Source organism: Schistocerca nitens, chromosome 4 (genome assembly GCF_023898315.1).
Source record: "Schistocerca nitens isolate TAMUIC-IGC-003100 chromosome 4, iqSchNite1.1, whole genome shotgun sequence".
Lineage (NCBI taxonomy): Eukaryota > Metazoa > Arthropoda > Insecta > Orthoptera > Acrididae > Schistocerca > Schistocerca nitens.
In genome coordinates this window covers 344,724,175-344,741,617 of record NC_064617.1, presented here as the reverse complement: position 1 = coordinate 344,741,617, position 17,443 = coordinate 344,724,175, and the positions used below count along the sequence as shown (strand labels likewise).

Here is a 17,443-nt window from a genome sequence, read left to right as displayed (position 1 = left end):
TGAAAGAAGGGGCCGTGTTACAATCTTCCTCGGTGAAGCTATTTCGGAAGACCGAATTCAGTATTTTTCAGCAGTTTTCCAACACGGCTATTAAACCGTGGTGGGTCTTCCCCATCCCTTAAAACCTTAATCGGAACAATCTTGTCTAGAATGTATTGCACGATTTTTTCCATTTGTTGTCCACACCCTTGTTTTCGTCATTTTATATATGATACTGATTGCTCAGATACTCTGAAATTTGTATTCTGTCACTCTTGTTAAGCATAAGTATCTTCCAAACTTCCTAAACATTCTATCAAGACCCGTTGTCACAGATGCTACCACAGCCTTGTGATTACTGATACCTCCCTTTACGTTAACTGACTCGATAAGTTCAGGGCTGTTTGTTGACAGGTCTAAGACGTTACCCTCATGAGTTAAACTACCTGCTCAATGTAATTTTCGGACAACACATCCAAAACAATGTCATACTATTCCCTGTCTCTGGAACCAATTTTGATAGCATGATAATCCCACTCCATACCTGGTAAGTTGAAGTCACTTCCTATTACAACGGCAGGCTCAGGAAAATTACTAACTATATTCCGCAAATTGATCGATTGCTCTTATAGAGCTCCTGATCCAGGCGGTCTATAAGAGCAACCGATCATTTTTGACCGATCCTCGATACTTAACTTCACCCACATTAATTCACAATCGAAATCCGTGATAACCTCGCTATATTTTATGAAATTCCTTATTGCTATAAACACGCCGCCCCCCTTGGCGATTACCGTTTCCTTAGGACAGATATTCCAATCTGAACGTACGATTTAGTTGTCATTAACGTCCGTTTTCAACCAACTTTCTGTTCCTAATGCTATCTGTGCATTACAGCCTCCAGTAAGTGATACTAATTCTGGAGCCTTTCCTTGGATGCCCCTGCAGTTTACTAAAATCATATTAACCTTTTCTAGCTCTGATCTACGACGTCGAACATTCTTTGAGGACATTGAGGCTAATTTATCAGGCAAAATGTCTTTGATCCCAAGGGAGGGTTCCTCTAATCTAAAAAAGTCATTGGTGCACGCCACATACAGGGTGTTACAAAAAGGTACGGCCAAATTTTCAGGAAACATTCCTCACACACAAGGAAAGAAAATATGTTATGTGGACATGTGTCCGGAAACGCTTACTTTCCATGTTAGAGCTCATTTTATTACTTCTCTTCAAATCACATTAATCATGGAATGGAAACACACAGCAACAGAACGTACCAGCGTGACTTCAAACACTTTGTTACAGGAAATGTTCAAAATGCCCTCCGTTAGCGAGGATACACGCATCCACCCTCCGTCTCATGGAATCCCTGATGCGCTGGTGCAGCCCTGGAGAATGGCGTATTGTATCACAGCTGTCCAAAATACGAGCACAAAGAGCCTCTACATTTGGTGCCGGGGTTGCGTAGACAAGAGCTTTCAAATGCCCCCATAAATGAAAGTCAAGAGGGTTGAGGTCAGGAGAGCGTGGAGGCCATGGAATTGGTCCGCCTCTACCAATCCCTCGATCACCGAATCTGTTGTTGAGAAGCGTACGAACACTTCCACTCAAATGTGCAGGAGCTCCATCGTGCATGAACCACATGTTGTGTCGTACTTGTAAAGGCACATGTTCTAGCAGCACAGGTAGAGTATCCCGTATGATATCATGATAACGTGCTCCATTGAGCGTAGGTGGAAGAACATGGGGCCCAATCATGACATCACCAACAATGCCTGCCCAAACGTTCACAGAAGATCTGTGTTGATGACGTGATTGCACAATTGCGTGCGGATTCTCGTCAGCCCACACATGTTGATTATGAAAATTCACGTTGGAATGAAGCCTCATCCGTAAAGAGAACATTTGCACTGAAATGAGGATTGACTCATTGTTGGATGAACCATTCGCAGAAGTGTACCCGTGGAGGCCAATCAGCTGCTGATAGTGCCTGCACACGCTGTACATGGTACGGAAACAACTGGTTCTCCCGTAGCACTCTCCATACAGTGACGTGGTCAACGTTACCTTGTACAGTAGCTACTTCTCTGACGCTGACATTAGGGTTATCGTCAACTGCACGAAGAATTGCCTCGTCCATTGCAGGTGTCCTCGTCGTTCTAGGTCTTCCCCAGTCGCGAGTCATAGGCTGGAATGTTCCGTGCTCCCTAAGACGCCGATCAATTGCTTCGAACGTCTTCCTGTAGGGACACCTTCGTTCTGGAAATCTGCCTCTATACAAACGTACCGCGCCACGGCTATTGCCCCGTGCTAATCCATACATCAAATGGGCATCTGCCAACTCCGCATTTGTAAACATTGCACTGACTGCAAAACCACGTTCGTGAGGAACACTAACCTGTTGATGCTACGTACTGATGTGCTTGATGCTAGTACTGTAGAGCAATGAGTCGCATGTCAACACAAGCACCGAAGTCAACATTACCTTCCTTCAATTGGGCCAACTGGCGGTGAATCGAGGAAGTACAGTACATACTGACGAAACTAAAATGAGCTCTAACATGGAAATTAAGCGTTTCCGGGCACATGTCCACATAACGTCTTTTCTTTATTTGTGTGAGAGGAATGTTTCCTGAAAATTTGGCCGTACCTTTTTGTAACAGCCTGTGTACTCCACTACCCTATTAGCCAATTCCTGCGTGTATTGCACGCCTGACCTATTAAAGAGGAACCCTACAATTCTGCACCCGATAGTGAATGCCGAGAAATTCGCATTCGATACCGTCACATAGCCATCTCAGCCTCTGGTTTAGGCCTTCCACTCTGCTCCAAATCAGAGGACCGCGATCAACCCTGCGTACGATGCTACCAATAGACAGCTTAACCTGAAACCTGCGTGCGTTGCCAGTTGCCTTCACCAAATCAGACATTATGCCATGTCTGACCGAAATTATTTATGAAATTTGACAAAAAGCAGCTTACCATCAGTATGGACATCGCCTTTAATACATCTAATACAACCAATACATAAAAAGGAAAGAAAACTGATCCTAACAATTATTGAGAGGTCTCCGTCTCGCCTGATATATAAGATCTTCTCCACGGCACTTTTAAAGACAGCTGAAGGAGTATTTGACGCACAACTAGAGTGTATCAATCAGGATTTAGAAAAGGAAGGTCCTGTGAAAAGCAAATACTTCAAGAAACACAACATTAAATATAAAATTGGGGGGGGGGGGAGACTGTCAAAACCTTTTGAAATAAGGAGATGGTTTATCACCCCTACTTTTTAACTGCGCATTAGAGAAGGTAGTGAGAGAATGCAGAAAATCCATGAATATTATGGATGTTCAACTAGGAAGAAATTCTAATAAATTCATCATAGACTTCCTGTGCTTTGCAGATGACATGACATTAATTACTGCCTTACTGGATAGTGCCAAAGAACGAACCACAGAACAACAAACGAGGGGACAAAATAAGACTAAAAATAACATTTGAAATAACAACATGTCATGACAAACATTAATGATGCCCTGCCAAATCTTAAAGCTGATAACACAATATATAAAATAAATTGTTCTAAATACCTAAAAGACTGGACAACAAACAACACAAAAGAAAAGACAGGCATAGAAAACAGAGTACATTAAATGGGAAGGGCATTCCAAATGACAAAAACATACGTAACAAATAAAACTGACCTGGAACACAAAACCAAAACCCTATCAAACAGTGCTTAGGCGTAAAACTCTTAAACTAACAAGATCGGGGATCTTGAAAAATTGGAAGGAGCTGACAGAAGAATTCCAAGGAAAATACTGGAACCCAGAAGTAATACTAATGTTGAATACAAATTAAGATTGAACAGACAGCTCCAGTTGAAAATGGAAAAGGTAACTGATGTAATGAGGAAAAGAAGGCTACCGAATGGATAATAACAGACTAACCTAGCAAATATTCAACTTACTAAACAGCTACAAATCCAAACCCACGTGGCAAACCAAAATTGACAAAGGTGTGAAAAACACAGGAATTAGAATCGACACATAGATAACAGAATACTTTTTTAGAGAATCAAATCAAAATCCACGATTTCAAGAAAGAACAAGGTCTGCAAAAGCAAGAAGGTGGACTCAGGAAGAAAAGGAACGACATTCTCTAAGGATGAAGGAAATCTGGTAGCAACGAAAACAGACACAAAGAAGAAAAATCAAAGTTGATTTATCTTATCCTTCAAAAGGGTTATTTGAATAAATAAATCTATAGTGTACACTAAACAGAAAGACAATTGTAATTAGACTGTTATACTTAATTTTATTGCATGCCACACAAGTAGTACGGATGGTTAAAGACAGAAATATTAAACATTCGCTAAGCGCTCTTTGTCCTTCATTTCCTTTGAATATTACATTTCTACTGTCAGAAACCTCCACTCCCTTTTTTATAATATTAACATTTTTTCAAGTTTCCAATTCGCTGAAGGTATATTTCACTTCTATGACTCCGGGATTCGTCGCTGGGCAGCGAACCATCATTACTTTTGCAGGTAAGCAACTTTTCTGTTGTAACTAAGGCATCTGCAGCAGATAGAATAATAATGAAATTTTGAATGAATTTTTAGTTAAGTCAATGACTTCACATTTGTTAGCATAGATAGAATATCTTACAAGGCCATGCAGGTCTTCATGTACAAATACCTTGCACAGCCTCCTCCTTTCTCAATCCGCACGAAAACCAATCGCACGCCAACTGTGTTCGGATACTAAGAACTTTTGTTCAGTGATATCAAAGTCTGCAAGTGACACAAGATAAACAAAAAGAATGGTCATCATCCTGTTTTTATTTAAATCAGCTATTGTTACTTAGCAGACTTCTTGGTAAACAGGTGAGCAACATAGCAAAACTTTCATCTTGTGATGAATGTATGACCTAAACTAACCACTGTGGCACTTAGCTACGTCTTGGGTGCAATGGCAATGATACTTAGATGGGTTGTAATGTAAAAACGAATTTATTTTAAAAATGGCACATAGCAGATTTTTGGATTACACTCTTCAATTATAAGAGTATCGAGCTGCCAACCATTCAAGCGCAACATAGTTTGGAGCTCAGCCTAAAGAGGCCGTACATGTAAGGACTACGTTACGCTTGCGCCATACGTCACAAAAACAGTTCTCAAGTGGACGTCCATACGTCAAACGTGAATATAAGCAAGCACACCGCTCCATTCAGCCCGAAAGAGCTTGTGTGCATTGCTTTTATAATAAAACCTTTGACATGGAAATGCCTGTCAGTGACATGAATTTCATTGTGCATTTTTGTGGAGCCCGTTGTCTACAAGGTACCACAGTCGTTACATTTTCAGGACGATTCCTGCTAGCATAAAACACAGTAAGTGCTTAATTGTTCATCTACATACACTGCTGTGAAACAATTTCATTGCACTAGAAATTAATTAAAATCATTAAGATCCTTCGGCGCGCGTTTTGCAATTTCAGGAACATTGAAATTTCAGAAACAATAACAATTTTTTTTTTTTTTTAGATATATACCTACACACTCCGCAAGCCGAGAGACTTCTTGCTACAGTTGTTATCAATTCTTTTACTACTTCTGTGCGTAAATGATGCGACGGAAAATTTACAGCCTCTGTACGAAATGTATTCTGCCTTAATTTGTCCTTACGCTAGATGAGCAATGGAGGTAATAGCATCGCTCTCTGGTCTGTAGTAAATGCTATTTCTCTGAACTTCCTCAGCAGCGTTTTGCGAAAAGATCTTTTATTTTTTTCCTCCGAGGACTCTCAATTCAAGCTCATGGCGCATTTTCGTAACACCTTGGTACTAATCGAAGCAATCGGTTAGAAATTTAGTAACTAGGACGCCACCTAACTACTTCAGTGTCTTACTGTAATACGATTTTAGCAGAGTGAAACTTGGAGGTGAATAGTCGGTTTCCAGGTAGCGATATATTCCATCCAGCCTTAATCTCATAGAAATAGCATTACGCATAACCTTATCTCTCCTAGAGATACGTATTATCAGTTTTCCAAGGAATCTTGCAGTGACATTCGATTCCGAGAGCACTGAGGCAACTGGAGCGCAAATCCGTTCTTTTATTTTGACGCATGCGCTGTAGTTCCCACTAGAGATGGGTCATTCGCGAACTAACGGGTCCGAAGGAACGGTTCACCAAGATGAACGGAACGAGCGAGGAACGAATTCTAAGGAACGGTCGCGGCTTTCTGATTGTAGTTCCCGGGAACGGGAACGGTCGGTCTCGTTCCCGCAACGGCACGTCGGCCGGTCTTGCCCCAGCCTCGGTCCCGTTCCCGTCTGTCTGTCCATCGTTCGGCCAGACTCGTCCACCTTCGCGTGGCCACTCGTCGCAGTTCCACCGTCCACTACTCCTATTTACACTCCTGGAAATGGAAAAAAGAACACATTGACACCGGTGTGTCAGACCCACCATACTTGCTCCGGACACTGCGAGAGGGCTGTACAAGCAATGATCACACGCACGGCACAGCGGACACACCAGGAACCGCGGTGTTGGCCGTCGAATGGCGCTAGCTGCGCAGCATTTGTGCACCGCCGCCGTCAGTGTCAGCCAGTTTGCCGTGGCATACGGAGCTCCATCGCAGTCTTTAACACTGGTAGCATGCCGCGACAGCGTGGACGTGAACCGTATGTGCAGTTGACGGACTTTGAGCGAGGGCGTATAGTGGGCATGCGGGAGGCCGGGTGGACGTACCGCCGAATTGCTCAACACGTGGGGCGTGAGGTCTCCACAGTACATCGATGATGTCGCCAGTGGTCGGCGGAAGGTGCACGTGCCCGTCGACCTGGGACCGGACCGCAGCGACGCACGGATGCACGCCAAGACCATAGGATCCTACGCAGTGCCGTAGGGGACCGCACCGCCACTTCCCAGCAAATTAGGGACACTGTTGCTCCTGGGGTATCGGCGAGGACCATTCGCAACCGTCTCCATGAAGCTGGGCTACGGTCCCGCACACCGTTAGGCCGTCTTCCGCTCACGCCCCAACATCGTGCAGACCGCCTCCAGTGGTGTCGCGACAGGCGTGAATGGAGGGACGAATGGAGACGTGTCGTCTTCAGCGATGAGAGTCGCTTCTGCCTTGGTGCCAATGATGGTCGTATGCGTGTTTGGCGCCGTGCAGGTGAGCGCCACAATCAGGACTGCATACGACCGAGGCACACAGGGCCAACACCCGGCATCCTGGTGTGGGGAGCGATCTCCTACACTGGCCGTACACCACTGGTGATCGTCGAGGGGACACTGAATAGTGCACGGTACATCCAAACCGTCATCGAACCCATCGTTCTACCATTCCTAGACCGGCAAGGGAACTTGCTGTTCCAACAGGACAATGCACGTCCGCATGTACCCCGTGCCACCCAACGTGCTCTAGAAGGTGTAAGTCAACTACCCTGGCCAGCAAGATCTCCGGATCTGTCCCCCATTGAGCATGTTTGGGACTGGATGAAGCGTCGTCTCACGCGGTCTGCACGTCCAGCACGAACGCTGGTCCAACTGAGGCGCCAGGTGGAAATGGCATGGCAAGCCGTTCCACAGGACTACATCCAGCATCTCTACGATCGTCTCCATGGGAGAATAGCAGCCTGCATTGCTGCGAAAGGTGGATATACACTGTACTAGTGCCGACATTGTGCATGCTCTGTTGCCTGTGTCTATGTGCCTGTGGTTCTGTCAGTGTGATCATGTGATGTATCTGACCCCAGGAATGTGTCAATAAAGTTTCCCCTTCCTGGGACAATGAATTCACGGTGTTCTTATTTCAATTTCCAGGAGTGTAGTTCAGTATCGAGTTGTTATTCGTTTCGTTCTATGCGATCTGTCTCAAACCTATTCTATTTAGCGTCCACGACTCGTAATTAAAAAGGTATTTTATAATTACGTAATTGACAAAAAAATTACTTGGTATGTAATACATATATATTTTCAGGTAACAAAAGGGCATGTCAGCTTACTTCACTATTTCGATAAACAGCAGAAGACATACTTATAAAAAGGCAAGATTTTTTGTTATTACACATGCAAAGGAAGTCGGCACGGCACACACGAGTGGCCATATTCCGTCCTTTTTTTTATCTAAGGTAAAACAGCATGTTCATTGTTATGGAAGGCAGACCGACTTACAACCGAATGAAGCCCGCGTTCCATAATAGAATGTCTGACGTCACATTTCGTAAAGAGAATATGATAACTCCTACAATATTATTTCGGGGGTACAGGGTGGCGCACGAAAACTCGGCCCCGAGTACTAGACTGCTCATTGTCGCCTACCAATCGTCATATATTGTTCCGAAGTAGTTGTTTGCATTAGGTTATTTGTTATTTCTTTACTGCCTAATTATTACATGTTTATCTATTCTGCTCGAAGCGCTCAACAAATCGTACGTAATTGGCGAGCAGTCTGGATCGGGGCCGGGTTTTCGTGCGCCACCTTATAATATTTCACTGCGATCAGCCACATAACGCTACAATTGGCTAAACGAGAGGTTTAGCAAAATCACGAAAATTACTTATACAAGTGCGTGAGAATTCTGTAATGAATAAAAACTCTGTACTCCAGGGGGGAGGCAAGAGTCCCCTCTTGGCGCCTTCCGTCTTCTGTCAGCTACGCTACTGATTTTCAGTTTTTCTTAGGAACCATATACTATGCACAAACAGAGTGAACGAGTAAAAATGAACGGTTCCCAAAAAAAGAGCGATCACCAGTAACTAGTTCCCAAAGATGAACGAGTTCGCCCATCTCTAGTTCCCACTCGCCTGCATTAGCGCGCAAGGAGGAGGCATCGTGTGTAAGACACAGAGAGGCGATGTTTCATTGAAAGATTTCCCTGAGATTCCTAAATTTCCCTCAAAGAGTTTCAATTTTATGTGAGATCAGGGTTTACTTAACTAGCTTTTATGACTGCAAATTCTTTTTTTTTTTCCTGTCATTTGTTAGAGATTACTAGTGAACCGAACCGTAGATTCTTTAAGGAATCGAACTCGCCTGATTACAAACAAGTTAATTTGTCAAATACTTGACGTTAAGCATTTAGCGAAGAAAAGTTCAGAAAAGATTTGAAATTATGTTTAAAGTTTGTTGGAGTCGCTAAGTGCTCTCATTCTCAAATACTGAATGAATATAGACTAGGTGATTTGCACGCAGGGAGTTATGCTGCCCCAACACGTACATATGGTTTCTAACTTTCATACTTTACTTTTTGGGTTGAAACTGTAATTTAAGATTATACCTCTTAAAACGTCCATGATAACAGAATTGTAAATTTTTAAATTCGGTCAGTAATTGTGTGACATACTGAAAATCAAAATTTTGTTGCCTCTGGAAACCTATAAACAGACAACATATGTCTGGGACATAGTGACTGTTTTAGCAGCTCAGCAATGTTGATTTCTGTCTATTTTTATTGTGATATACAACTTTCCTTCCCACGTAATAATTTTTTACGGTGTCAAATGATTTGCACTTTCTTAGCCTTCCATTGATCACAGGGAAAATTTTATTTAATATAATTCTGTCTCCTTTAGAAGACGCCTATATCCAAGACTGTGGCATTTGTGGATCTGAAGCAGCAACAAAATTCTGAAGCTAGTTCCGTCCATGTGTTCAGTTTTAGTGCTAAGCGGTCCTGTAATGTGACATTTCATATCTCTTAAGGTCCTTACGAAACCTGAATAGTGACAAACGTGCTTTCTTCATTTTTTAATTGCTGGGATTTACTGATCTTTTTTAAAAATCATGTTACACATCAATGTAAACGATACCATTCGCATTCTTAGGAAATCGTATTCAACATTGTAGCTTACCAACCGCTGTTGTCCTGTATAACAAACATGAACAGATGTATGACGGCTGTACGTTAGACTGTGCTCAACATCTTGTAACAACGATCCTGTCTGAACAAAATTTTACGTTTTAAGCTGTATTTCATCATAATCACAGTGCTGCACATCTACTCATAATATGTTTGCGCAGCTATTTCAGTTATTCGTAGTCTCCTCTCGTTATATGCAACCTTCAGTCGTACGTGAAAATGATCATCTTGTGCTACAGCGCAGTCGTTACTGTTTTACCTAAGTCGGCTTCTCAATAAATCCACGAAAAAATTTTATGTTTCTGAGTACGTATTAAATAACAGCCGTCTCATTTGTTTAGATCGGTAATTTCAAATAATTGTACCTGATTGGAATATTTTTGTTAATCCGCAATAAACACTGCTTTCCTTCCATCGAAATATACCGAGATCAGACAGGCTGTTCGCACAATGAGTATATCTTTATGAATACGTTGTCGCTTACACCATTCCATTTATGAATTCTGCACTGTTAATACTCAATTTCCGCTCATTCACGGGTGTCTAAATTTTTTTAGCGCCTCGAACGCAATGGCTTAACAATTTCTAAATTTAAATAGAAAAATAATTAAAAACCAAACATTTTTACGGCGTTTATAACGTTAAGTAGTAGTCGACATTCTCCCCGCTTGGAGCGCTAATGGCGCTCCAACCGTCACGCAGCAGGAATTTTCACAATGACGGCCAGGATTGTAGACACCGTGTGATCAGAAGTATCCGGACACCCCTATGTAAAGCGGAATCGAGCACTTAATCTCACGAGATCCGGACTCACCAGTGTCTGAGGAGGCGGAGAGTGTTGTGTCGTCAGTAGAGAAGCATTAGAGCTCAGTGACTTCGAACGTGGACAAGTCACCTCAGCAAAGAATGAGATAGGGACATTTCAATCCTTCCAAAGCTGCCCATGTCGACCGTCGGTGGTGTGATATTGAACAGGAAACGTGACAGAACAGCCACATGTAAACAAACAGACTCCACGTACAGACGAGTAGGGACCGTCGAGCATTGCGGTGAGTGGTTGTAAAACAAAAATATCTCATGAAATCAGCGGAAGGAACCACTCTTGACTTCCAAAGTGCCACCGACAGTCGGGCACACAACAACTGTGTGTAGGGATTTAGAAGTATGGGGTGCAGCATTCGAGCAGCTCCTCATGAGCCGCACTATTCTGCAGTCAGACGAGTGATTTGGAGTGATGGTTTACGCTCTATCCTGTAGCAATCCGATGGAAGAGTTTGAGTTTGGCGAATGTTTGGAAAATGTTACCAGTCACCATGTGCAGCGTCAACGGTGAAATACGGTGGTGGAGGAGGAGGAGGTGTTATGGTATGGAAGAATTTATCGTAGTTACGACGTGGTCCCCTTATTTCGCTTAAGAAAACAATAAAAGCGAAATAATTTTAACTTGATCCACCGAGTATGTTGTCACCTGCGTCTCTCACGGCAAAAAATATTTTACAGGAAATTTGGTCAGCAGGAACTGCATGGGACGAACTCATACCTCCTGATCTTGGCAAATATAGGTATCAACTTTGCCATCATGTTCGCACATAAACACGCCCCAACGGATTGGTGTTTCTAAACACACCGAAACTTTAAAATGTTCTTCCGACGCGTCAGAAAAGGCCTACAGACCATCACTGCAAACATGACAGCAGTCCATTTACTTGGCAGTAAGAACAGACTGCCGGCCAGAGTGGCCTACCGGTTTTGGGCGCTACAGTCTGGGACCACGCGACCGCTAAGGTCGCAGGTTCGAATCCTGCCTCGGCCATGGATGTGTGTGATGTCCTTAGGTCAGTTAGGTTTAAGTAGTTCTAAGTTCTAGGGGACTGATGACCTCAGATGTTAAGTCCCATAGTGCTCAGAGCCATTTGAACCATTTTTTAAGAACAGACAAGCTCCCATCAAGAAGATAACCCTCCACAGCTGGAACTTGTTGCAATACTTCTAGCATAAAAACTGTTATTATTTCTATAAGGCGAAGAGCTACAAGCAAGTCGTTCAAGACAGTGGACTGACTCAGTTGTAGCCTTAGGATGGATACGATATGACCCTAATCGATGGAAGACCTTTGAATTAAACGGTGTTACGGAAATACAAAGACTAACGAGTCCATCGCAGTCGAGACACTGCCCTGATGAGGAAAATCCAGCTGACCTGACCTTCAGAAGTACCACAGCAGACAAATTTCAGCACGCTACTATATTGTTCCACGGGCCTGCTTGGTTAACAAAGAATCGAACACAGTGGCCACAATTTATACGGACAAAAGATCATTTCTTGCCAGAAAAGATGAAATTAAGAGACCCACTCTTCGTGGTTAAAATAACTCCCAATAGTAACAGCTACGCAGTATAGTAACTATTAGCAGCTGTTAACGAGTACTTCGCTCTGAACAGCAGTTAAAGAAAGAACATAGGGCATTCAGAGAACTGACAGCATCAGACTTGAAAGAAGCACGCACTTATTGGATTCAGAGTGTTCAAAAGCAACATTCTGCCGTCGAACTAAATGCCCTGTACAACAATATGTGTCTGCCATAAATTCTCGTTTCAGCTCGTCCTTGGATAACGGCGTTATTCGTCTCGGAGGATTTCTGCGGAATTACCCAAGGTCAACGTCATCCAATTGTTCGCGATGGACAGCATCATTTCACCAGCTTACTGATCCAGCAGACTCACATATGCCTGTATCACCTTGGGGTAAACATGGTGTTATCTGAACTGAGAACAGAATTCTGGATTCTTAGAGTTCGACAGGCAGTTAAACGTATTCTGCGTCTCTGGCTGCCTTGGAAGATGGTGAAAGCTCACTTTGTTCAACAAACTGAGGCTCCTTTACCAGCTGAATGAGTGTCATCACTGAAATCAGTTGACTTCACTGGCATTGATTTTGCTGGCCCAGTATATGTCAAACGGGAACAGTTAACAAGGACGGCATATATTGCTCTATTCATATTCGCAACAACACGAGCTCTGCATCCGGAAATACAAATATGTCAGCTGACAGATTTCTGCAAGCCCTACAAAGGTTTGTGGACAGGCGATGAATGCCTAGCACAATTTACACTGACAACGTTACTGCATTCTCTTCCACGCACACAGAGCTGAAGGAGCTGTGGTAGGATCTGATGGTAAACAAGACGAACAAGTACATCGCCCGGCAAGGAATTATATGGAAATTCATCGCCCCACACGCGCCTCGTTAGGGAGAATTCTGGAAACGGATGATGGGATCTGTGAAAACGCTGCCTGAGAAAGGTTTTAGGACCGTAGCAGTAGGACGAAGGAGGTCTCGACACAAAGTTGGTCAGTATAGAAGCATCACTAAGTTCTAAACCAATGACGCAAGGGGGAGAGGAATCTGAAGTACGACATCTGCATTTTTCCTTGTATGTGAGTGACTCACAATACTACCCACAGATCCAGAACCACCAGTTAAAAAGGATTTGTCCAAGGAGTTTCAACAACAGCAGAAAATGGAAGAAAGTGTATCTGATCCTGCTCAGAAAATTACATAAAACTCATCAACTAAGGACAGGTTGAGGAAGACTCCAGCTAGGTAATGTCGTTCTTTTACAGGAGGATGTTCTTCCACTACACATATGGAGGGAGGAATGGGCGGATAGAAGAGATTCGTAAGGGAAGAGGCGAGAAGATACGAACTGTAGCCTTACGAACTTCTGAAGGGTCCTTAATCTCACGTCCCGTACAACTGGCCATTTCTCTAGAAGTTGATTGGGGCGGGGAATATGCTGCAGGTTGATATTTGTAAATATACAATCTCTGACAATACTGATTATTCATGACATTATCTGTTGTATATTCTATGATGTACGTTCCACTGTGTAAAATAAATCAATGTTGTATTGGAATCACTGATTTGTATGTCCGTAATTACCCCCTTCTGTCGAAGCGGCATATCAATGTGCCTAATTTAGGTGAAGGCAAGAGCGGCGAGCCCTTCAGTGGTTGTCCCGTTAGGTGACCGCAGTATTTTGCTAGTCGCGAACAACGATGACATAACGCGGGGCGCACAGAATCGCCTGCCGCATCAGCCAGTAGTGCGTATTTAGTATAATAATCCGCGCCAGTTTATAAACTCGCGGCTCAGCGAGGCGGAAGACAGTTCATCAGCGGAGTTCATCACCAGCGGAGACAAGGGTTATAAAAACAAAATCAAATAGGGGTAATGCAGGAGTAGGTTTAATAATGAATAAAAAAATAGGAGTGCGGGTAAGCTACTACAAACAGCATAGTGAACGCATTATTGTGGCCAAGACAGACACGAAGCCCATGCCTACAACAGTAGTACAAGTTTATAAGCCAACTAGCTCTGCAGATGATGAAGAAATTGATGAAGAAATAAAAACTTTGAGGTTCGCCGATGACATTGTAATTCTGTCAGAGACAGCAAAGGACTTGGAAGAGCAGTTGAACGGAATGGACGGTGTCTTGAAAGGAGGGTATAAGATGATCATCAACAAAAGCAAAACGAGGATAATGGAATGTAGTCGAATTAAATCGGGTGATGCTGAGGGAATTAGATTAGGTTCAAATGGTCCAAATGGCTCTGAGCACTATGGGACTTAACATCTAAGGTCATCAGTCCCCTAGAACTTAGAACTACTTAAACCTAACTAACCTAAGGACAGCACACAACACCCAGTCATCACGAGGCAGAGAAAATCCCTGACCCCGCCGGGAATCGAACCCGGGAACCCGGGCGTGGGAAGCGAGAACGCTACCGCACGACCACGAGCTGCGGACATTAGATTAGGAAATAAGACACTTAAAGTAGTAAAGGATTTTTGCTACTTGGGGAGCAAAATAACTGATGATGGTCGAAGTAGGGAGGATATGAAATGTAGACTGGCAATGGCAAGGAAAGCGTTCCTGAAGAAGAGAAATTTGAAAACATCGAGTATAGATTTAAGTGTCAGGAAGTCGTTTCTGAAGGTATTTGTATGGAGTGTAGCCATGTATGGCAGTGAAACATGGGCAATAAATAGTTTGGACAAGAAGAGAATAGAAGCTTACGAAATGTGGTGCTACAGAAGAATGCTGAAGATTAGATGGGTAGATCACATAACTAATGAGGAGGTATTGAATAGGATTGGGGAGAAGAGAAGTTTGTGGCACAACTTGACTAGAAGAAGGAATCGATTGGTAGGACATGTGCTGAGGCATCAGGGGATCACAAATTTAGCATTGGAGGGCAGCGTGGAGGGTAAAAATCGTAGAGGGAGACCAAGAGATGAATATACTAAACAGATTCAGAAGGATGTAGGCTGCAGTAGGTACTGGGAGATGAAGAAGCTTGCACAGGATAGAGTAGCATGGAGAGCTGCATCAAACCAGTCTCAGGACTGAAGACCACAACAACAACAACAACAACAACATCGGATTCGTTGACTAATAATCACCGATCCTTGCTTTTTTTACAATTCCCATAAGGATAGCAAGCCCAAACTATTTTCCTAGTTATGGTCCCGTAACGTCGACAATTTTTTTTTTTTAAACCCAGTTTCCTTTTATTGCAACTCTGACTGTAGTACTAGTTGGTTTCGTTCCTAATATATTCAAATAGATCGTTCCCAATATATAATTCTACGATATCCTCGACGTTCTATGTATCTTTGGGAAATATGTTTGGAATCGGGATCCTTCAGATGTATTATTGGTTCTCGGTAAATCAAAGTCACTGTCTTCTTTGTCTGATTCAGCCGAATCAGTTGGCAACCGTAGTGTTCGCCGGATTCTTCTTGGACGTATTTCACTAGCTTCGTACGATTCTGAATCACTTTCATTTTTTTGGTATCCAATATCTTCTTCCCAATCGGCCAAGTCGTCCAGAACGTCAGACAAGACGTCCGCACATTTATCGTAAATAATCCTATTGTCTTTTGCGTCCGCCATGATGAAAGGGCACAAGTACTTATAAAAACAAAAAACTTGTTGACGTGTGTAACTTATTGTTACCTAAACAAAACACCAACAGAATGCGAAAGATACTAATGTGCTGTCGCCGGCCACTGCGCGATACTATGCACACGACACCACTGTGGTGTCGCCGGACGGCATAGTGTTAAGACACCTCGATGAAAGCGTGCCGAGCAGAGTTCCAGTCATCATAAAGCCGAAGGGTGGACAGACCCTATCTCAATGTCCACTAACAGGTGTCCGTATAGTTCCGATCAGCTAGTGTATTTTTTGTTGTTAAGTTTGCAGTGCTGTAAACAGAAGAACAGAGAGAGTGGTACGGTGTACGCCTTTACCTGAGCAGCCGCGACCGTGGACAGCAGCAGCAGGACGCTCGCCAGCAGTGTGCTCATCGGAGGCCGCGCCTCTAGCCTGCAACACGACGACAACACAACACGTCATCCCACAGTACTGCACTGCTCACAGCTGCACCCACAAATAACACTAAAAACTGCACTTGCTACGATGGACACCGAAAACAGCGAATGGTAAGGAAATCATAATACTGATGCCACTAAAGATTGATAATCGTATCTTATAAGTTTTGTATATTTTACCAGTTCCGCAGAACCACGTGTGCCAAAGCTATACGTTCATGGAAGAAGTTATGTAACTCAAAAAACGGAAAAAATAAACATTAAGATAGAAAGCTTACGGCTGTATATACAAATTAGGGGGAGGGGGGGGGCGGAGTTAAATACATAATGCAACCCTTGTTTTGCTGAAAGCATGTTGGTTTTATTCAGGATTCCAATACACCATTTTATTCCTCGCTCTTTTGGCTACGAAGCTCCATTTTTCAACATAATCTCCAATCAATGCGAGTGTCTTACATCACCTTGCTGCTGTATTTCCTCATGGCACCACTCTAACGGTCGGGAGCCGACGTCTTGCTGCGTCAATAGACTCCCCATCATCCATGAACTGCTTCGCGCGCAGTGCATCCTTCATTGGGCCATACACATGGAAGTCGAAAGGTGCGAGATGTGGGCTGTAGGATGGATGAGGAAGCAGTCAAATGAAGTTTTGTTAGTTCCTCTCGGGTGCGCAGAATTGTGTGAGGCCTTGCGTTGTCACGAGGACTTGTGTTGCCACGGTTGATGGTTGGTTGATTTGGGGGAAGGGGACCAAACAGCGAGGTCATCAATCTCATCGAATTACGAAAGGATTGGGGAGGAAGTCGGCCGTGCTCTTTCAAAGGTACCATCACGGCATTTGCCTGAAGAGATTTTGCGAAATCACGGAAAACCTGAATCAGGTTGGCCGGACGCGGGTTTGAACCGCCGTCCTCCCGAATGAGAGTGCAGTGTGTTAACCACTACGCCACCGCGCTCGGTGCGTAGTTATGGAGAAGTTCCGTTAAATTTTTGTGGCGACGAACACGCTCCGTCGTTTCTCCAATTTCCTGACAGTAGAACAATACAGAGTTGATTGTTGCGCCGTGAGAGTGGACATCAAACAGACTAACCCCTTCAGAGCCCCAGAAGAGCTTTGTCTTTACTTTACCGACTGAGGGCGCGACTTTGAACTTTTTCTTCAGACGAGAGGCGGTGTGGCGTCAACGCA

At 43.6% G+C, this 17,443-nt stretch overlaps 1 long non-coding RNA gene across 1 annotated transcript in view; it reads right to left on the bottom strand.

The window, feature by feature from the left end:
• The window catches only part of LOC126251557 (uncharacterized), a 288,135-nt gene that overhangs the window by 23,308 nt on the left and 247,384 nt on the right, over positions 1-17,443 (bottom strand). The window contains exon 2 of the long non-coding RNA XR_007545756.1: positions 16,174-16,249. This is a non-coding gene — a long non-coding RNA (uncharacterized LOC126251557). The remainder of the gene's footprint in view (positions 1-16,173; positions 16,250-17,443) is intronic.